General features: G+C 34.7%; 1 protein-coding gene across 30 annotated transcripts in view; it reads left to right on the forward strand.

Moving 5' to 3' along the window:
• The window catches only part of PTPRD (protein tyrosine phosphatase receptor type D), a 1,234,877-nt gene that overhangs the window by 674,483 nt on the left and 537,237 nt on the right, over nucleotides 1-23,157 (forward strand). For all 30 annotated transcript variants that reach the window (XM_071802225.1, XM_071802223.1, XM_071802231.1 and 27 more), the window contains one exon: nucleotides 13,487-13,509. The gene's annotated coding sequence lies outside the window, so the exon portion shown is untranslated. The remainder of the gene's footprint in view (nucleotides 1-13,486; nucleotides 13,510-23,157) is intronic.

Below are 23,157 nucleotides of genomic sequence, written 5' to 3' on the forward strand. Positions count from 1 at the left end.
TTAATATATGCAGTCTAGATTAAACAGATCACATGTCATCCTAATTTAAAAACCAACCAAACAAACATATAACAACAAAAAACACAAACAAAACCACCACACTGATGTTCTTCTCTCCCTATCTAGACAAAATCAGAAACAAGCAACTTAGGAGCAGTCTCTGTCTGTAAGGATTTGTTAATTCACTCTTCTGGAGAATATTCAACTGGAGAAAATGAGTTAGCATGAGGCAGAGGAGACATCATACACAAAGGATCTAAACAATACCAGACTAGACCAAAATTCCCAATTACTTAAATTTGCCAATATAGAGTAAGAAAAATAAAAATATCCAGGATTACATTGTGTTAAAAAATAAAGTATTGCTTCTGGAAGTGGAAAGCGGTTTTATTAAAGGGTTTTTCCAGCAGACTGGCCAAATTTTATGTAGTCTTTTAGAAATCAAATGTCAGTTCAACTTGGTTGCAGGTTTCACAGATTAGAAATTACAATTACAACAGTTCTTGGAGGTTTGATTTCCATTTTGCTTTGAAACACAAGATCTATTACAGACACAAGATTTAAAAGTAATACAATCACAGAGACATTTTATATTTGCTGTGCTCATCACTAAGGTGTCTAAGTGCATAAATAAGAGAAAAAAATACACTCTGTGGTGACTCCTGTGTCGTGATACAGAGTGGTATTTATGCATGGTGGATAAAATGGCTAGCTTCAAACTTTGTCAGATAAAGCTGGTAAGAGAGTTTACCTTTTATTAGAAAAACACACCTGTCTCCTACAACTCAGTGCTAATAAACCCCTAAATTGTGGGATTGTTAATGTGCAATATACTAAGATAATCCCTTTATATATCAATATTGTTATTGTAGGATTATGTTAACATCACAAACTTCAATTAATTATTCCAAAAAGCCCACCATAATTAATTTGAAAAAAATGTCATCAAATTTCATAAACATTTTACTTGTGGGGAGTATATGAAAAAAAAAAATATGAAGAAAAATGGAGTCTGGTTATTTTCTGTATCCCTTTCCTGCATACGGAAATTTAATTATCAATTAAAAAAACCAGGATGAAAAGAAAATATATTGTGTGATGTTAAAGAAATAAATTATCAGTTCAACTATATCAATGTAAGTACAAAGAAGCTTGCTTATCAGAAGCTGAGGAACACTTGGGGTTGTCACTGCTGTGAAAAATATTTAGGAATTAGCATGCCAAATGATTCTGAACAATGAGGCCTTGGAGCACCCTAATCTTGTTATAAAAGTTCTTTTGCTTTTTGTTTGTTTGTTTGATTGATTGATTTTTTTTTTTTTTCTGGAGAAGTTTTGTGACAGTTAACGTACTCCACCAATTTTGCTGGACATTTTAAACAACAGAAAAATTAACTTCAATGATCTGACCAAATTTTAGCTTGAATAATTGCAACCTAGATAAACTACCATTCTGGTTGTGATAAGGCAATGTCATCTTTAACTCCTCGTCCTAGATTTTGTGTTAATGCCAATATAAACTATATTTTGTTCGTCACCATTTGTCACAGTATTGCCCATATTTCCATGGGGCATAAACTGTTCCTGGTAAGTGTAATTTGTAACATGAATGTAATGACAATTAGCATAATGTAAAATGCAATGTTACTAATATGAAAATTAATATAGTAATAGAAAACTTTCCGTTGTTTCTCTGTCCAAAAAGAAACAGACAGAACTTACTGCCTTATCATTTCTGTATGACAGTGTTTATCAGTATTGCCAGTCTGATTCTTGTGAACCCTCCATCTGGCCACCCACGTTGTCTTTTGTCTGATACTATTGTTACGGCTTTGGGGCAGTGCCATCCTTTCCAACCTTTATCTTTGCAAATCATCCAGTACAATAGTTTACATGTACAGGAATTATTCTAATATCCCTTGAGAACAGATAAGAGTTTGTATGTATCAGTTGTTAAACTGACGTACATTGTAAAGTTTCACTCTTCTGAATAAAAAGCACTGTATATCCTGAGGTCTGTTTTGTATTCCTATTTGTAGACAGGCAGAAATACTAGCCAAAGGAAAAAAAAATAAAATAAAATAAAAAAGGAAGGTTGATTATTCAGCAGTCCTTCCAAATCTGCAACTGTGACACAAGCTTTTTCTTTTAGTTTTGTGCTTTTAGGTAAGATGTGTGGAATCCTTAAAAGGGAGAGGTGAGGAGAGGGACGAGAGAGGAAAGAGAGAGGAGGCGAGGCGAGGCGAGGCGAGGCGAGGCGAGGCGAGGCGAGGCGAGGCGAGGCGAGGCGAGGCGAGGCGAGGCGAGGCGAGGCGAGGCGAGGCGAGGCGAGGCGAGGCGAGGCGAGGCGAGGCGAGGCGAGGCGAGGCGAGGCGAGGCGAGGCGAGGCGAGGCGAGGAGAGGAGAGGAGAGGAGAGGAGAGGAGAGGAGAGGAGAGGAGAGGAGAGGAGAGGAGAGGAGAGGAGAGGAGAGGAGAGGAGAGGAGGAACTTATCTTTTTAACTCTAAAAATATATGATCAATTCTGATTCAAGATCCTCCTCAGAGGCTCAGATGCTGTACCGAACTTTGCTGAAAGTATAATAACCAGAAAGAGGGCTATAAAATAACTACAGAAAAACTACCTCTCTACCAAAAGTTTATAAAACTAGTGTTTCATTATTATGGAAAATATTATTATCATTCCTGAAATTCAACAGCTACATAATAGGATATCTAAACATTCAAAGTATTTTTTCAAGTGAAAATTAAAAACGAAAAAAAAAAAGTGAGGGGGAGTGGGTGAAGGGGATAGGTGGAGAGAAAGAAGGAAAATTTTAAACCAGATGCACATCCAGACTTCACTATTATCTCTGCATCAGCAAGATTTCAGCATTACATGAAGTAATTCAATAATCTCAGACACATCATGTCACTAAGATATTATTAATGTCATAAGACAATAAAATATTTTCTTTAACATTGCAACTCTTATTCTAAAGTATCATCATGTTACATAGACTTGTAGTGAAAACATGCCCCCAGCAAATTCAGTGGCAAAATTCTCGTTTACTTCAATGGAACTAAGATTGCAATCTTTAAGTTTGTTGTACAGTCAGCAGTTTTGAATACCATGAGCTGAAGTCTCCTCTAATGGCAAAAGTATTTGTCTGTGATGTTCTGATTTACCTCATATTTTTTTTCTAAGTAATGCCATCTTAAGTTCTTCACTCTACCAAATTTTCAGAATTTTTTGTTTATTTCAAAATGTCAATGCTCTGGTGCCATTTCCTAGACTTCAAGAAGCCATAAAACATCTGTAGCCAATCAGTATGTTTCTAAATATCCATAATTCATCTAGGCTTAGAGAATATATGCTTCCTATGAAATCCTCATCCTGCTTGCCATCAAAACCAATAAAGTGTTCACCCTGGTGTTATGACTGTGAAAAAACGAATAGCAAATCACTTTTTTTTTTTTTCCCCTTTAGCATATTCTCCAAGCCCTTTTGAAGTAGATTAAAAGCTGTTAGACATATTTTATGATTTGATTATTTGTAATACTGTCAAACATGGGACACTTTTTACAGTTTCTTATTTGATTTGCATATGAAGTGACTAGGAAAAATGCTTTGTCTGTGCTTGGTAAAGCCTATGCTATCAATTCAGCCTATGCGCTGATTATCTCTTTCAGTTGCAATTAAAAGTAAGTCTCATAGTGTCAGAAGTGAGGCATGCAGAAATACTTGGGCAAAATAATGAAATACAAGTAGTTTCTGAATGTTTGTGTAGCTGATCGAATTCGCTGAAGAAAAATTCCCTTTTAGCTTAATGGACATTTGATCAAGTGCTTGGTTAGAATCTCTTTAAAATTGGGTAATATTTTTATTATTGATGTGTCATATCATTTCATACCAACACACATGAGTTAAAGACTGGAAAATATTTCTACATGTTTTTCTTCACTTCCAGACCAGTCTTCAAGGACTTTAAAACCCTGTCTGGGTTTAAAAAGAGAAACAAGTCTTTCAGAACATAGAGATTACCAATTTTCACCCAGTTATGCACTTCACATGCGGTTATGCATTATGCAGTAAAGAACTGGCTGGATGGTTGGGCCCAATATGTTGCGGTCAATGGAGTTAAATATGGTTGTCAACCAGCCATGGGTGGTGTTCCCCAGGGCTCAGTACTGGGGACAGTTCTGTTTAATCTCTTTATCAATTTGGATGAGGGGATCAAATGCATTCTCAGTAAGTTTGCAGACACCACATTGGGTGGGACTGTTGATCTGCTTGAGGGTGGGAAGGCTCTACAGAGGGATCTGGACCAGCTGGATCATTAAGCTGAGGCCAGTTGTATGAGGTTCAGCAAGGCCAAGTGCTGGGTCCTGCACTTGGGTCAAAACAGTCCCAGGCAATGTTACAGGCTCGGGGAAGAGTGGCTGGAAAGCTGCTTGGCAGAAAAAGACCTGGGGGTGTTGATCAACAGGCAGATGAACATGAGCCAGCAGTGTACCCAGGTAGCCAGAAAGGCCAACAGCATCCTAGCTTGTGTCAAGAATAGTGTGGCCAGCAGGACTGGAGAAGTGATCATGTCCCTGTACTCAGTGCTGGTGTGGCCACACCTTCAATACTTTGTTCAGTTTTGGGCTATTCACTGCAGGAAAGACATCGATGTACTGGAGAGAGTTCAGAGAAGAGCAATGAAGCTGGTGAAGAGTCTGGAGCACAAGTTTTACGAGGAGTGGTTGAAGGAACTGAGGCTGTTCAGTCTTGAGAAAAGGAGGCTGAGGGGAGACCTTATTGCTGTCTACAACTACCTGAAAGGAGGTTGTACCATGGAGGATGTTGGTCTCTTCTCCAAAATAGCAAGTGAGAGGAGAAAAGGATACCAAGTGGTACCAGGGAAGGTTTAGATTGGATATCGTGGAAAGTTGGGCATTGGAACAGGCTGCCCAGGGAAGTGGTTGAGTCACCATTCCTGGAGGTGTCTGAAAGACATGTCGATGAGGTTCTCAGTGACATGGTTTAGTGCCAGTATTAGGTTAACAGACGGACTCAAAGATCTTGATGGTCTCATCCAATCATGAATCTATGATTTCTGTGATCCATTTGGAGCCCATTTTTAATTTAAATATAGAAAACTTCTTCAGCGGTCATATTTAAAATACCTTATTAAAGGTATGACACCGTATTACTACACAGTAACCAGAACTACTGCCGAAGCTGATCATTGTTTATATTCTGTCCTGCACTTGCATATAATGATTACATATAATTTTTGTGCAAGTTCTCAAACCAAAAATATGTGTAGTCCTTAAAGACATGAATAAACCAGATGTTTCAAAATGGTAAGCTGAATAGATTGCACATCTTTCAAAGAAAATGTTCATTATTTTTAGGAATATTGTAATAAAATGTCTTCTTATGTACATCAGAGCCACGATTTATTCTTCTGAAGGAAATAAATCTAGCCTGAATTTTGATGATGCAAGAGATTCATCGAGAGAATGTTTTATTCCTGAAATCCTGAAGATCATAAGAGAAAATCAAAATCATTCTATGACAGAAATCTTCATTATATTTTCTCACAGAGTCACCTCCATTATGAATTGGTGTTGACACTCATTAAGATAAACCTTTCACGTTAACAGCTGTCAAGGAGTTATTTTTCTTGCAATGAAGAATTTTCCCATTTGAGTAAAGAAAAAAGGTGACGAAAATAAAATTTTAAATACTTACTACTGACAGATACCAGCATCAACATTCAATAGTAGCACAGTCATCTTGTCATCCTTAGCAGTACTTCTCAGGAAAATGGTGACTTTGAGTACTGTGCATGAAACACATACCAGCTCAGAAAAAGGGGGCATGCTGTTCATTGTGTTATGCAATGAGTTTTGAACCTGTTTTTCTACTATATGTACAACTTGCTCAAACAAAAAATATCTGTGCTTGAGCAGCTTAAAGCGTTTCTATCCTGGCCTCATTGCTGCTGTTGTCTATGTAGTAATTTCTTCATTACTCACTTAAACTTGTAAAATCATGTCTACTCATTTCAGCAAGAAAATCTGCGAAGGTGAAATGGAAGTGGTTTTTATAGAATAAGCTCTTCAGTCTTTCCAATTTTAGTTTACTTCTCTCAAAAGAATTTTCAGGGATATCAAAATGATGGAAAACAGTAAGAGGATCTCAAATAAACATCTAGATGTGTTTTGGCTCACTGTTAAATTCTGATGTTGTTTTGCCATACCCATTTCTGCATTATCAATATGTACATAAGCATTATATGTCACAATTCAAACCAACAATATGAAGGGACGTAAAACTGATACACATCCTGAAATTACACTTTAAAGTTATGGAAGGTTCTCCTTCTCCAGGTGAGATATGTAACTGCATCATCACTCAGTTTAATAAATCTAGGTCTCCCTGAAAACACATGTAAAATTATTGTCCCTTTTGTTGAGCAGGACTTGAGGAACTGATTGATACTCTGACAGTCAAAGCAAAAACATTCTATGCTGCTTTCTAACTCTTCTGAAAAATATTGTGCACAAGTTTTTGCTCTACTTTCCATACAAAGGGCCAAGAAAATATTAGCTGGAATATAAATTCATTTATGCTCAAATAAAAAAAAGCAGTCTTATCATTTGCTATGAAATTTTAGGTGTTCTAAGATGAAATGTATGTCCAAAAAATATGCATTGCTTAGTAAGGAAGAGATACATAGAGATCTGACATACCATACTTATAATTCATCAATTACTTAAAATTAAGTGGTGCATTTACACTTATCTTTACATTTTATACAAAGTATTTATTTTGTCCTTTACTTAAACATTAGCATTACATTCACTTTAATTTTTAATTTATTGTTGGGTGATAAAGCAATGTAAAATATTCATTAAAGCCTGGTAGCACAAAATTTCCACCAGAAATCTGCGTTTTTAAAGCATATGTCGATTTCTACTTTATAATATGTAGAACTAGACTTACCACTAAATTATTATTTTCCTTCCTTTCAGGTAAATAAAAGCTTGTATTACTCAGAATTTATTTAACATAATGCTTTTAAGAAAATAAGCCAAAATACCAAAGATAGTGTTGTTCCATATAAAGATATCATGCAATTTATCTGTGAACAAACTGCATTCAGTCTCTTTAGTGTCTTGCCAAAGAATATTAATGCAGTTGAGCTTCTGTTCCATGGTTGTTCCATGTCTGTGTTTGGTAGACTTTTTTCTTACCTACCTATTTTTTAAATCAATATTTTTCTTTAATGTTAAAAATCAAAATGAGTATTTCAGTGATGCTTTTTTACCAAGCATCAAAGGGCCAGGTCCTGCCATTGAAATTACTAAAACTTGGTTGAAAGTAAGTGTAGAAGTTTTTACCTTTCCACAGAGAGTAGCTTTGTCTGCCATTACTTTGGACAACTGAAGCAATCCTTGTGCCATAAGAAGTCATCGACCTCTATAACATCCAGCAAAGAATGTAACTCTGAGTTGTTTGTCTGCTGTACGAACACCATATATATCTGAGTTGTCTGTGGTACTGGCTTCTCAGGTAGCTCAAAGAAGTTTCCATGTAAGCCTTTTGATATCTCTGAAAGATAATATGTACATTCACACATTGCACATCAGTCACTCATGGAAGATGGGGATTGAGAGACTTTTCAGCAAAACCTTCACTTAGAATTTCAGCTGTGAGCAACATCCATCCATGATTCCATCCAGACTTTGTACATGCCTAGCAAGTGTTAAATGATGAAGTATATGTAGATGAGGATTGGCAAAAGAGAATGTGCCTATTCTATGTTTTCTGAATTGTGTATGTGATGCACGCATATTCCAAGCTGTCTTTAAAATTCATTCATTGATTTTATTTTTTTTTTGCTTTCTTGTGCAAGACCCATCTTACAGTCCATAAAACTAAAAAGTAACAGATTCTCTTTTGCAACGAGGGAAGAAACAAACGAATGCTTAAAATGAGTCTCAGAACTTACTGCAATGCATAAGAAAAATTACAAATTTTTTAGATAGTAAGTTTATTTCTTTCTCTGAAATACGCTGGCTTTTCTAAATTACCATTTCACCCTCTTTTTACGCTCATTAAACCACATCTTTGTAATAACCTTTTTTTCTGTCGTGACGATGCAATAGTTGATAATTGCTTTCACAGACCACAGGATGTTTTTCTTAGCTAATTTTCGATTAACTACACTAATGTGAATGGATCCCATTGGGGTACTAACAGCATCATATTTTTTAGAAACTGAGAGAAATTCAGATAAAATAGTAATATTTTATGTGCCAACATGTTTTCAACTTACTGTCACACTATGACAGCAAAGTCATTTTTTTCTTTTGATGTTTCCCCTTCCCATTCTTTGAGATATTTCAGTGTATCAGCTGTTGTTTCAGCTGTGTCCAGCACCTGGCCATATGTGCACCATATACTTGTTTTGTGAGAAATAAACCATCATTGAAGGTAAGTTCTGCTTATAGTTACAAAACAATTTGCAGCTACATTCTGAAATTGTAAGAAAATATGGCATTGCAGTAACACAGAGTGAGTGCTGAGGAAATTACTATCTTTTTAATAGGAGGGGTGATAGTTTTCAGTAACAACAAATTCAGGCTAACTTGACCAACTGCCATTATTTATTCAAATTCTAGGTAAATGTAAATAGAACATAAAAGTAGGTAGACTGACCATTAAAATACTAGCTCCAGCTGATAAACCTGGTTTTTTTTGGTTTTTTTTGGTTTTTGAGCGAGTCTTATAACATCACCATAATTTTACTCTTTTTCTTGAAGGACTATCAAGTGTAATATTTTTCTCTGTACCTCCTCTTTATTTCCTACTGCAAGTTTTTTTAAGGTCTTTTTCAAGGTTCTTCTTCATATTTGTGCTGCTTCATAAATTTGGATTACTGATTTTTACAAATATAACTGACGATCTCATATCCTCTTTATGGCACTATGTGTAACTCAGTTTTAATTCTGTATTATATAAAAATAATATTAAATGCATCTGAAGCTATGACAAGTCGTTCTAATTTTTTTTTTTAAATGTGTTATTAAAGTGAAACTTTATACTGGTTTTTACAAAGAGTTGATGCAAGCAACATCCAAGCTTTCTAAAAAACAAAACCAGAAACCAGATGTCATCTCTCTATCCTTTACTTTGGCTAGAAATCCTTTATTTTGGCTAGAAATAATGAATAGCATAAGTAGTAAAGGTTTTCAGATGTTTATTTTAACTTTATTTGAACTTATTTTTCCATTTAAATGCAGTGTTTATTTAGGTACATATATTTGTACAGGGAAGTAAATTGGTAGTTTAACTCCCTGATAAGACTGTAATTTTAAAACCATCCATACTTAGTGGTTTGTCCCAGCTAAATTCCAGAAATCTGTTCTGGCTATTCTAGATATTGCATGTTTAGAGGTCACACTTGCCATAAGAAATTTAGTACTGGCAAGTTTATAACCATACTTTCATATAACGTACATGATCTTCAATAATTTCTTTGTCCCTAATGTTTACCCTCCTGATGAATCTCCATGGAGCTCTGTTATTTCCTTGTAGTTTTCCTTGTCTAGATCAAACAAGCTGGGTAGTATTTTCCTCTTAAGCACCCTGTGAGCTCTTCTGACCATCTTAATAACTCTCCTCGGTGCATAACTGGTTTTCATACAGCTTTAACATAATTTAAATACATGTGACCACAGTTATACACTGTAGAGAGGTAAAGGTGTGAACTTTAGAAATATATGGCGAATTAATGTTTATCACAACTTTTGGGTTTCTGTTCTCTTCTACTTTGGCATAGTGTAATCAAAGTAGAAGGCACCAGTTAAATTTTATAGCAATGAACTTTGGTACAAACATCAAGAATAAAAATAAGGTCAGCTGAGAGTTCTAGTTCCTTTGTATAAGAAAACCAAGCATCTTTCTGATTCCTGATTTTACTTTGACATTTCAGCACCTAAGAGTTCTTTGTTCTTTTTCACTGACTGAACTGACTGAATTTTTAACCCCATTTTTTTTTTCTCTTGCAAGTTTGAGAATTTAAACACTGATTTTAGAAACACAGCCTTTGAAATTGTCATAATTAACTAGGCAAAACATGTAAAGCAATTATTTTTTCATGGTGAATCTGAAAAACAAAACAAACAAACAAACTGTCATTGCTTGAAGAGAAATAGTGAGAGAGTAATTATCCCAGTTAATTTATTTCTTGTGTAGAATGAATATGGCTAAACACGTTTACTTATTGAAATTTCCCTGGATTTGTGATAATTAAGGGTCACAAAAACATATATACTGTGAAGGCATAAAGTCAGGAAGTCAAATTGAGACTACAGAAGTGGAGTCAAATATGGGTACAAGGTGACAGTGCAGAACCAGTAGCCCAAAGGCTACTTAGTTAGGAATTATAGCTCCTTAGTTAATCACAGAATTTACATTGTTTCATAACTCCAGACTGCATTAACCAGAGCTAGTTTTGTGATCCAAGTATTGAACTGAAGGCAAGCAGCATGCAATATGCAATCATCCAAGTCCTCATTAACTAGAAAATTTAAAACCCCATATAATTTCAGTCTTAAAAAAAAAAATCTCCAGAATCTTAATCCAATCTTGTTGGCAATTAAGCTCTTATAGTCAATATTACAATAACAGAGTGAGTACTGTATTAAAATTCTGCCTGGAAGGGCCTGGAAAGGTAAGTTTTCTTCTGAAGTTATTTCACTGACGTAATAACCAGAACAAAAGTTCTATGAATAGTTAGAATGGCACAACATTGGGGAAGAGACAGATACTGCGTGTATGAGAAATTTAAAGAAACAAGTATTCACTTGAAATGAAGCCTTACTTCTGTGGTTTTCTGTCTGTGGTTTTGTGGGTGATCTGAGTTAGCAGGAAGTGTAGTTCTGCTAAAAAATAAATAAATAAACAAATATTTTAATATATATATTTATATATATATAAAAATAAATAAATAGCTACATAAATACATAAATACGTACAGATATAAATAAATGTAAGGCCTGGTCTACGTAGGCTAAGTCAAGAATATGTGGAGAGAGAAGATAGGAGGGAAAGAGCCCTGACTTGTTGAGAGGAGTTTCACTCATGGTAGCTTGATACGTTTACATACCAGAAGAAATATTTGAATGTGGTACTTGTCTCTCTACTTGATGTTTCAGTGACTGTAATTCTTCCTGCATAACAATACACAGAAAATGATCCTGTCTTCCCATAGTATCTAGTACGAAACCTATGACACCTGATGAGTGTCATTGCCAAGAGGTCTCCATTATATGTCACCCTACCAGGGGCTATAGTACTGACTTTATTTTGGATCTTTTTAGGCATTTTTTTCCTCTCATCAGCATTGGTTTTGGAACCCCATTATTATTCTGTTACGCAGGAATTAGTGGGGTCAGGACACAGGATGCTGTCAAAAAAGATGATCTCTTTTCTTCTTTGGTGGTAATTTCTCCTAAATTGTTTCTAGCTGTTGTGTTGTGATCCAGATTCCTCACTGAATTATACTCTACATGGTGTGCCTGATATGTTCTGTCAAATTAGTTTTGCAATATTGACTGCCACTGGCTATGGATATAAGGATGAAAAAAGCCCATAAACTGAAACATTCTGAAGTTCAAAGTAATGAAAAATATCTTACCAGCATTAAAAAAAAAAAAAAAAAAAAAAAAAAAAAAAAGTACAAAGCCTGTAATTAGAATTTGAAACAGGAGTAGAAGAACACGGCAAAGAAAGTTATTCCGAAATTAGTAAAGTCTTCTTCAGGATTTTGTATCACTTTTTTGCCCTTCTACTCCACCATCAAACCTACCTTCTCAGACTCATGAGAAAGGAATGTTTTTCAAAACTATGAGATGCCTTTCTAGAAAAGTAGATGCATATGTATCCTAAAGACTCAGAAAATACTCTGGAGAGTTATTTTTATAAGGGGAATACAACAATTTGAGTAAAAGTGACAAGATTAAGTTTTAAAGATGAAAAGATTACTTCAGGTTTCATCAAAAATATGACATTCTAATTCCACAAATTTGCTCTTTTGCTGAGTTTTTGAGAATTTTTCTGGCATTATTGCACCTTTAGTTACATTGAGTCAGCAGTAAGCAAGAGGTTACTAAGAAAGTGTTCTTTTTTTTTTTTTTTTTTTAATTGATCTCCTGCAGAAGTGTTAATAGGAAAAACGACTATCTAGTTTGTTTAATGTGAACATGAGGTGGCTTTCTGAAGAACGCTGAAACTTCTGAAGGCTATTTCTGTAGGGTGTTGTCTTACAGAAAATAAAATTATCATCTGTTGCAGATTAGAGTCCAAAATATAGATTTGAATAAGCTGTCAAATATAAGCAATTGATAGATTATAAAATTAAAAAAAAAAATACTGTAGTCCAGATAACATGTGTTTTTTCTCCTCTGTAGAGATTTTATCTGGCCATTTACTAACAGCTGCAGCCATCTATTATGCAATTCTGTTTTCTTTGTATTCTCATTCTCTTTTAAAATATATGAAATCAAGTGTTCTATTTGCAGAAGTTTATCATCTGAAAATAAACTTCATAAAAAGATTTAAATAAACTCTCAATCTTCAGAGAACTATAGTATCCCAGAGGAATGTAGTTTCATGGACAAACTAATTTAGAAAGTTTTAAGGATGCAATTGGATATGAATATTCTGGTATTGGTAGTGTTCAGGACCATCAAAAAGTAGGGAAGGGTTTAAATCCTACTTTCCATGAACTTTTTTTTGTGTTGTTCAGAATTTCCCCTTTTCTTTCAAGTTTTTTTCGTTTGTCTTCCAAGGAGGTAGCTAAAAATGAGTGAGTAAGTTTCTTATAGAAAAAGTAAAGATTGTGGTTTGTGTGCCACATGGCTCATGAAATTTGCAAGGACAAACCAAATTTAAATTGTTTTGGAAATCTCTTTCAATTGTTTGTGGTTTGTAGTAAAATAAAATTCACCTCTACAAATATTTTATTAAAAATGTCTTTTCTAGTTTGTCTTTCCTGACCTTTGCTCCCAACTTTGTTTTAAAGACAGGGATAGAACTTCACGGAACTGACATTTCAGAAGTATGTTTGAACTACAATTTTCATGTTTTGGTGGTTTTTTTTGTTATTTTCATTTCTTTGTTCATCTGCAAATCAGATGACAGATTACCCTAGCTCTTATTCACAACTATGGAAAATAAATATACCTCACTTTATGTACTTAGGTGTCATAAAAAATATTTTAATAAATTGCAAACTTCTTACAGCTGAAGACTACATACAGAAAAAAAAAAAAAAGTATTTCTTTACTTAATGTTTATAAAATTGGAAATTTTCAGTTGATGTAATTTTTCATCTTAGCAAAGTTGTGGACTTGTTTTCTGTGAAATATTTGCTGAGCAAATTCAAATATCTTCCTTTCTGCTTACTTCTCTGAAAATACTTTTCTTTCTCTCTTTTCTAACAGGAGCTGGAATTCACAAAGTTGAGGTAGGAAACTCATTTTATTAATGGATAATTCAACTAGTGTACTCAAAGCCAAAAGCATTAAAGTTTGATATTGTGATTCTTCTTGTAATTTGTATCTAACAGTTACACTATGGTAGTTCACAGTGAATGTTTACAATCAGAACAAAATCTCTTTTCCACAATATAGGCAAATATTGTGGATTCTTCATGTCAGTTGTGTGTTGGTTAAAATGTTCATATAAAACACACACCTGAGTTACCAAGCTTGGAAATAATTCCTGTAATCTATATTTGAGCATGATTTGGAGCCCACGAAAACAGAACATTTTTAGTGAGTTCTAACTTCGTTGGGCAGTGGAACACACTCTTTTGTCTTTCCAGAGCTCTGTCATTTTTTTCGAACTGAAGTAGAGGGAAGAAAGGACTTCTGATTAATGACAGTTCTAAAACTGCTTTATCTATACGTATATATGTGATAAAACTGAGTATACCAGGGCACACAAGTAAAAGTCAGCATAAGGGTTGTATTTATGTCTCATTTTCAAAATTGGAAACACCCATTAACTGCCATATTTTAGTGTCAAGAAGCTCAATTGTTGCAGTGAAAATGTCTGTAGAAAAGAAAAATAATAGTTTTTTAAAAATTTCATTTCAAAAATAAATTTTTAACTTCAGTGTTTTTGCAATAATTTACGGCACTGTATTTGTATAAAGTAAATCTTACTTTATCAATAACTCATTTAATTAAAAGTTAAAGAATATTCATAATATTTAACTTGACTTGGGGATCTTGAAACAGGTCTTCAGGATGTGTGTTTGTCTTTGTAGAAAAATTATAATCTGTGTTATGTTCTCTAATCTGACAAATGTTTTAGACAGACAGTATACTAAAATAACCTCAATTTTGGATGTAAACAGTAGACAGAGATAGCCAGGGACACTTAGATAAGCTATACTTTTGCATCCCTGTGGACTAAAGATTATTTTTTCATTATTCTGTAAATTTTTTGTACTTAATGTAATTTTGGTCTCATTTCTATCATCATCCCCCAGTTCTTACATTTTTGTTGTTAGAATATGAGACATATATTTTACAATTTTACTGTTTCATAGCCGAAGGGTTATTTTTGTGGACTATCATAATTTCTTTCTTGAAAAACACAATATATACTGCTGCTTTTCTTGACACTAACAGCTACCATTTTCTCTGGCATGAGAGTGATCCGCTAAAATACTTTCTGCCTCTATTTTAGTAGAGCTGTGTACCTGATATTATTTCATATATAGACAGAATCTACAGTATTTTCTTTAGAGCATAGACTGTTCTACAGGAAATTAATTCCATATTATCTAATAAAGATGCATTCTACATTTCATTCAAAAGGCCACAAGCAAAAGTAATTTTAAATCACAAGTGATATCTTTACAATGTACTACTAAACAATGAAATCCTTGTAGCGGTGTTTATCTCTGTATGTCTGGAAAGAAAAAAGACAAAACTTGTTCTTAATTCCTTCCACACAAGGGTAACCATGCATAGATGCTTACATGACTTTCCACTCTGTTCCTTACAGAGTGATATGTCCAACAACAAGTGAACCTCCTTTTAGGCCCCTTTTAGGAAGCTCTCCACCTTATTGATAGACTTTGGCATTCGATCTCATAGTTCCTCTGCTCTAGCAGCTTAAAAGAGGCTTTAGGGCCTATTCTGAGTGGTTGTGTGAAGAGCAGCTAGCTGGAAAATATAAATTAAATAAATTCAAATCTGGAAATGAAAGAAGTCATAAGAAATAGGAAGAAAAGGGCAAATTAAGCGTCTGTAGGACTACATATCTGAAAAACTTCCATTCTGGTTAAGAATCACTGTTGTTCCTATTCTCACTGGAAATTCAAAGAACAGGAAACAAACATCCATCCAGAGAGTAGGATTTACAAGAAAGCAAGCCTTTTACTTCTGGATAAAGGGTGATAGTGGTGATTCAGCAATGGTTAGAACCAGTTCAAGTTTCCTATAATTTTTCTGTCCTGATATCAGTAGAAGGGCAACTCTATTGGAGAAAGTGTATTTAGTATTTTGTGATTTAAATGCAGGACTAATGGGAATTAAATAAAATGGAGTTCAAGTTGGTCATACTGTGTCACCATTTAATTAATAGTGACAATAAACCATGGCAGATGCTCTGTTAACCCTCTCCCCATACCATCCCCAGCCTTCCCCACCAAGGAAAAGGTGATAGGAGGATAAGAGAGAGAGACTTGCAAGTTGGAAGAAAGTTAAAAATGCTTTACTAATGCTACTAATGAAGTAGAAAAAATAATACAAAATATACAAAACCAATCTTGAATTTCCCGACACAGCTCAGTATTGCCCAGCAACAGAGCTGGCTCCTCCAGCAGCTGCAGGGCAGGCACCCAGAAGTCCTGGGCTGGACTCCGCAGAAAACCTGAACTAGATTCAGGGTCTAGAACCAGGCCTCAGATCACAGGGACAACAGGCAGTGTCCTCTTCAGATGCTGGCCATAGTCAGAGTGAGACCCTCATGATCACCCACTTTTACAGGGTGTATGACGTGGATGGGATGGAATACTTAGTTGATTAATTTAAGCCACCTATTCTGTTCACCCCTCCTTGCAGATATGCCCCTCTCACTCACGGGATATGCATTTTTATCAGTATATTGCATTCCATTGTTATGTTATCAGCTCCTTTCTGCCAAAACATATAGCCAAATTCAGAAAAGTACAGTTAGAAGAACTTAGCTGAAAGGAAAATTCACTGAAAAAGACATTAGTCTTGTTTTTAACAAAACCAGGATATACTGCCAGTAATGAACCCCATGAAATAAAAGACTTTATCACTGACCAGAGACCTTCAGGTCCAGAAAACCTTTCATTTGCACAGCACAGTCCAAAGCAGACAGAGGAATTTTTGTGTTCACTGACTGCGGGGAATATGTGGGAGCACTATGCAAATATGTTGGTCATAATTCACGTCTCTTCATAGAAATGTGCCCTAAGAGAATTCTTTCTGTGTTACTGTTGATCACCATATTGATGTCTTCTCTACCATTTTGTAGTATCAGTTGATCACATCAGAAATATAACAATGTAACATCAGAAATGTAACAATATGTAACAGTGGAAATTCTAACAGAAAACAACCCGCATCTTGGTCTAGGTATTCCAGGTAAAATGAAAGTTCCTTCCAGGGATTTCAGGATAAGTAAAAGCCTCCTCTAGCTGTTATGAACAACAGCTGCTTAAGTTTCTGTTACAAGTAAGGGATTTTATTGTTATTTAAGACTTCCAGGAAATGTTAGGTTTAGGTCACACCTTACATTATGAAAAATTAATATTGCCATGTCTTATAGGATCAGGATCTGTGTTTGGGATAGGAATTAATCCACTAGAGATAATGAAACATCAGCACATAAATTATATACATAATTATATATATATACATGTATTCATTTTTATCTCATTAATTCCTTACCCTTAACCTTTTAAACATAATAAAAGTCATTAACTGTTTCAAATACCATTTTTTTTTCTTAATCCTGCAGGTATCTTTGATGTTCTCATTCTCAAAAATACATTTACAGACATTCTGGTCAGGTGTGTGACTGAAAAAGGTCAAAGCAAAATACCAGCATACTTAACAAACATATTTTTGCACTGTGTCACAAAAACCTTTTTGGTTGCATAGCAACTGTCTTTTTAACTACTAATTTCAATCTAGATTTTAATAATCTAATTAGTATTTTTCTTCATTAAATTGTTTCCCCCAAAAAGTTTAATGAATTCAATTCGGTCTTCCAGCATCTTTGGCTATGCTGTAGAGACTAAAATCTCATTAATTTCATGTAAAAAACCAGAGTCAAAAGTACTCAGCCTTATCCAATAGGCAAAGATATATAACTTTAGGTAGCTTTTGCAGCTGAAGTCAGAGGAGTTCAGATAAACATTAGTGAAGTCAGTACAACTTCATGAAACTGCCAGGTTACAAATACAAAGATTCAGTTGGAGGACTGGAGCCACAATTAAGGTCTCCACAGGCAAAATTCAGAGTAATGTGGAACATTTAGAGTGACCTAATTTTAAAAGTAGTGATTTCAGTTTTTTTTTCTTTAAAAAAAAAAGTTTGCCTCATATTATTTAATCTCAGGTAACCAGAATTGTAGTCCCCTATGACATATCTTCAGCTATTGCTCTATATTAAGCTGCTGCTGGGAAGCTAGAACTAAGTAATGAAAGAATGACCATGCACGGGGGAAGCAGATTGTGTCCAAACAGCTGCAGAACTACCACCACATTTACCAGAAAGACTTATAGTTTCTTCACAGTGCAGGTCAAATCTGCCAACTGATCCGAGGAGTTATGAGTATTAGTAGGCAAGGTTTTCATACTAAGCTGTTGAAAATGCATGATGGTAAACACCAAACAACTCAACATATGTCTTCTGGAAGGAGAAGAGAAAGAGATAAGTGAAGCATTCCCTCTTAAATAGTTCACTTAACAGAACTGGTGTATGTATTGCAGACAGAAAGTTGGAAACTGTATGTCTGTCTTCCTTCTGAGATATTATCTGTTAAAAACTTCAGTGTTTAAAGCTCTTAAAAAATTTTATAAGAGCTTACCTTTTCAGTACCCACTAATGATTTGAAGAAGTATGCTTTGATTTTCCCTCAAATTATTTCAATAGAAATTCAAGTCTGTGTATGATAGATTTAAATATCTGAGTATCTGAAAGAGAAAAATGTATAAGTGGTTTACTAAAGTGTTCTACTATACTAAGCATTTAAAATATTGTTTACGGAAACTGAAAAATATACTGTGATAGGTAAGTTTGAAAATAGTTCCTGTGTCCAAAAACAAATAGCTGTGCTTTAATTAGTTCTGGCAGGCTGAATTTGTACTGCCATGATTTGAGGTATTAATCTAACATACATTTAATTATGTGTAAAATTCTCACAATACTCACATTTTCCCCTTCATCCATACAGTCTTAAACATACACTTTCCACTTTCACACCTACACTGCATTTTGATTTTGTTTTGAGATTATCAAGAATCATTTTAAGACATTTTACAGGTAGCTACTTAAAACAAAACAATGAAACAAGAACACCTTAGAATTGTGGGTAAAAACTTCCATACCTCACCTAAAAAAAAAAAAAACAACAACCAAAAAACCTCCTTGGTTCATTATCTCTCTCATTACAACATTTTTGTCTAAATAGAATTAATAGAGTACCTACCACAGGTTTTCTGCATTGATTGCACATGAATTTCTGGATGTTAATATTCAAGGACATTAAAACAAAAATAAAAGAAATTAGATCCTCTCAAATAAGTGATACTTTAACTTTTGGTCCCATAAAATAAAATAAACATTATAAAAAATTAAGCCTATAAACATCAGGAAGATGGATAAGTTGACACACCATTCTGCATATCTCTGTTTAATAATATTATATTTCATTTCCCATGCTAAGAAAACAGCCATTACCCAAAGCAGCCATTCGTAAACAACCATTGTGAACAGATTGCATCCTTGTTGGTGGTAAGATAATTGAAATAAGTTTACCTCTTTTATGAGGAAATACCAGATGTATAAAATACCTATTAATCAACTCACTCGCTTTTGTAAACATCAGTTTCAATGCCAATGCCTATGAAAGAATAAACGGAATAAGAGGAAAAATATCAGACAATTAGCAAGATGAGTCAGCGGTGTGTTGTACTGCTTGCAGTGAGGGAGGTAGAAAAGGAAGCAGTCAAGGGTAAAAAGGATCATGTCTTTTCGGCTTTGGTTATGACCATCAGTTTCGCTGTTTATGCCTATCTACCTCTGTAATGCCTTTCTTAAGCCTGGTTAAAAGCAACTTTGTGGACAATAACAGGAACAGTAAGCTACCCATCAGTCTCTCATAGATGTGGTTTTTTTCTCTTCTAATAAACAAATTTTTAATGACTAGTTCTCTGCTTATGCAATAGGCTACAAAGGCATTACTGGTCCTGCAGTACACTAAGCTAATGCAACTATTTTTTCTCATTCTTGGACAGATTTAGATTTTTCTATTAGTGTTACTGGTGTGGGGTGTTTGTATTTCTTTATTTATTATTATTATATAATTTAGGAACTAGGACTTTAGTACCATCACAGAAGAACCAATGACAAAGATAGAACAGTAGTAAATTCCACATTCAACCCTGAATTTACATGTGTAGCTTTTGTTTAGCTTTGGTTTTTATTGAGATGAGAGAAAAAAATTTCATGGGAAGTTTTCCTGTTGTGATTGGTACTGTCTCATCTCTTCTGAGTCATGTGCTGTTTCTCTTTAGAAACATTTCTGTCTATGCAGAAACTGTATTTAGGTGGTGAAAAAAGTCATAGAATAAGAGTGGATGCATCAGCTGCAGTTACTTGGATAATGGTGGCAGCTGCGAGAGCTGTAAGATGCCTCACTAGTCTTGGGAGCACCACTGGAGGTGTTTTAAAGATGTTCCGTCGAGTTTCTTAGAGACCTGGTTTAGTGCTAGAGTTAGGTTAGGTTATGGTTGGACCCAATGATCCTGAGGGTCTCTTCTAACTGAAATTATTCTATGATTCCGTGACCAGGTGGGGCATTACTGGTGGTGCCTTAATCACAAGAAAACCTCCTAGGTGAGACTGTGGTGCTGCTGTCAGGAAAGAAAACCCATCCTTTCACTTGCATCTTAAGCAATCTTACACTAGTAAGAATTTAAAAGCATAGGAATTTCAGAAGCACATGTTGGCAAAGTGTGTAACATATGAAATTAAATATATTTTGGGTAAGAAAAGTTAGGAGAGTATTTATTACCAGTGTAACAAGTACTGTTTGAGTGCTATCAAGTCATTTACTGACCTCTGAATGCTTTCCCCCTACAATAACACTACTTCTGTTCCCTAAGTGACATTACTTTGACTAACAGATATTTTAGATCCATTGTGTTGGACGGCATGTGCAGCCATTGAAAAATATAATCCTTGCAATGAATTAAATGAAAAACTAAGCAGAAAAGCAGTACATATTACAAACATAATAGCTGGCTTGAAAGTGTATCCTGGGGTTTCAGATGATGTCATAATCTGCTACAGCAAATTTAATAGTATTGTTGCCTGGAAGCTAAGCCATTATACTATGTTTAATTTCACTAAGATGTAAATTACATGGTTCAGTGTTGTATAGTACTGGCTGCTGCCATTGTAGATTCTTGTTTTTGCAGCTGTCAGGAATTCTAATGTTCATGGGGATTTTGTTTAGCTGAAAGTATTAAGCTTTTATAGACTTTTTAAAAAACAGTTATTTTATCCCTCCCTTATTTGCTATTACTCCATCTCATCTCTGCACTCATATCTTTTCCAGAAATTTCAGGAGAACAATAGGCTGACTCTATGAAATATATCAATAAGTATTCCATTCTTGAAGAAGAGCAATATGAATTGAGAGTGACTTCTTGCCTGTTGTCACATTTGGTTTTAGTGGACCTTTAAGTCAAAAATAAAGTTCTTTTATAGGAACAGAGATAGCTTGGGTGATTATTTTACATCTTCTATAGTAACTGTCAGCATGAAATTTTAGTATGCATTCTGTATTACCATGTACCTTTTATCAGAAAAATATAGATAAAATTTACCCCCAATAAGTGCATCAAGATTTCTGATATCATCTGAAACTTCCAGCTGAATTGCATAGGTAAATAGCCTAACTGACCATTTATAAAACATAATTGATACCTCTTTAAGGTAGCAGACCATATTTTCTATCATTAAAATCAAATACAGTTATTTACTGTCAGCATCTAATCATGAGCTTTAATATCAATGATTTCTTGACAATATATTACAAGTACTGTGATACATAGCAATCAAAATACAATGTGGAACTTATTGTTTTTTTCTTTTCAAATGTCTGTTAGTTAAAAAAATATCTTGCTCTGGCACATCTGTATGTTTTCCTCCCTGCACTTGTCTGTGGGTGGATCTTTTGCCTATTTACACTGCTTGCCAATTTTACGCTTCTGACAGCATAATTGATTCTAGGCAGGCTTACACATCTATGGGAAATCAGAAGACACTAGCTTTTAACAGCAAGTATCAGTAATAAAGAGATGATTCACAATAGAGGTATGCTTAAGATGACATAAAATAGTCAACAATAACTGGTGTCAACTGTAAAGCACACACAATTAAAAATAATTTTATCTTTATCTTGAAAGCTTAAAAGCGAAGATGAATGTTTCAGAGACTCAGATTTTTGGAAATGTGTTCACGTTTGCTGCTGTCAGTTTTCTTTACTTATGAAGCAAAGTGATTACCTACATTTTTATTCTGGCTGAATTGATTTGCTTATTGTCGTGGTTGTGAGCTACTGCAACAAGTTCCCATCTTTGTAGCACAGCTATGGTATAGCAATCATTCAGTGTTTGTGTGAGAGAAGGCATGCTTCTGTCGGTGCTCTGTAACATTTCCGTGATCAATGGTCATCCAAAAGCAGAAATGACAGTGTTGTATGTCAGAAAAATACTCTAAAAATAGGAGAAGATCTCTTTGAAATTGTCTGAATTTGTCTTTGAAATTGTCTATTCAGGAACTTGAAATCATATAGTGGAAGAATTCAGCTGAGTTCTTGTCACATATGTGAACAGATAGAGCAAGGTTTATGCTGTGTCTTGGGAGCAATGTTGAGGGATTTTTTAGGTAGTTTCCTTCTAGAAAAGAGCATTGGGTAGTACAAAAACTAAAGGCCTTACAACTCTTGCTGAGGCTTCTCCAACAAAATTGTAACCAACCATAATCAAAACTTTCCTCTCAGCTTCACTCTATTATTTGCGAGTTTTAATCAGCCCAGAGAGAAAAGAATCTCTAATGTCATCGTACCTTAGGTACCTTCTCTTTGAAGTAGCGTGCATGTGCTTATAGGAGGTATACAAAAATAACATGGAAGGAGTAGCCTGGAAGGTTTTTGCCATTATCCGCAGAGAGGCTACAGAAGGGAGCACAAGAGTCTTTTAAATGAGATTTAATGTAAAAACACAGTCACTAATGAAGATAGCAATAAGAATTAAGAAATTAGTTTAACTGTATTATTCTCTGTGATAGACATAAGTTGGAAAAACACAAGGGTTAAATGCTTTGCACAAGTAATTCAGGCACGCAATAGTGATCTCCACCAGGGCAAGTAGAGGCATGAGCTTCAGAATTTAGCACATATACATATAGATTCTATACTCCTCTCTTGATAAGGGAAAAGTGGGAACTAATATCTATATGGTGTATTATTATCTACGGCTCTTATATTGCATTAAACCTTAATATTGTAGTAACATCAAGAGACCACGGTTTGCTTTAAAATGCTCTTGCTGCAATTAAGTGCAAAAAGTACCATCCCTGAAACACAGAGTACTGTGAAACTTGCTGTGTTAGAGGAAGCGTTCCTATGTGGAAAATGGATGGCAAATACTACTGCAAAATCTTTCTTCTCTCCTCTTCCCTCCAGACTTTTTGTTTGAAAGAGAAAATTTACAAATTATGAAGTTCTGCATTCGTGGAAGTAGCAGATTTTTAAAATGTACAAATTATGAAGTTCTGTATTCATGGAAGTAGCAGATTTTTATTTCACTTATTGCAGGGGTGAATCATAG

The sequence above is a fragment of the Patagioenas fasciata genome, chromosome Z (genome assembly GCF_037038585.1).
Source record: "Patagioenas fasciata isolate bPatFas1 chromosome Z, bPatFas1.hap1, whole genome shotgun sequence".
Taxonomy (NCBI): Eukaryota; Metazoa; Chordata; class Aves; order Columbiformes; family Columbidae; genus Patagioenas; species Patagioenas fasciata.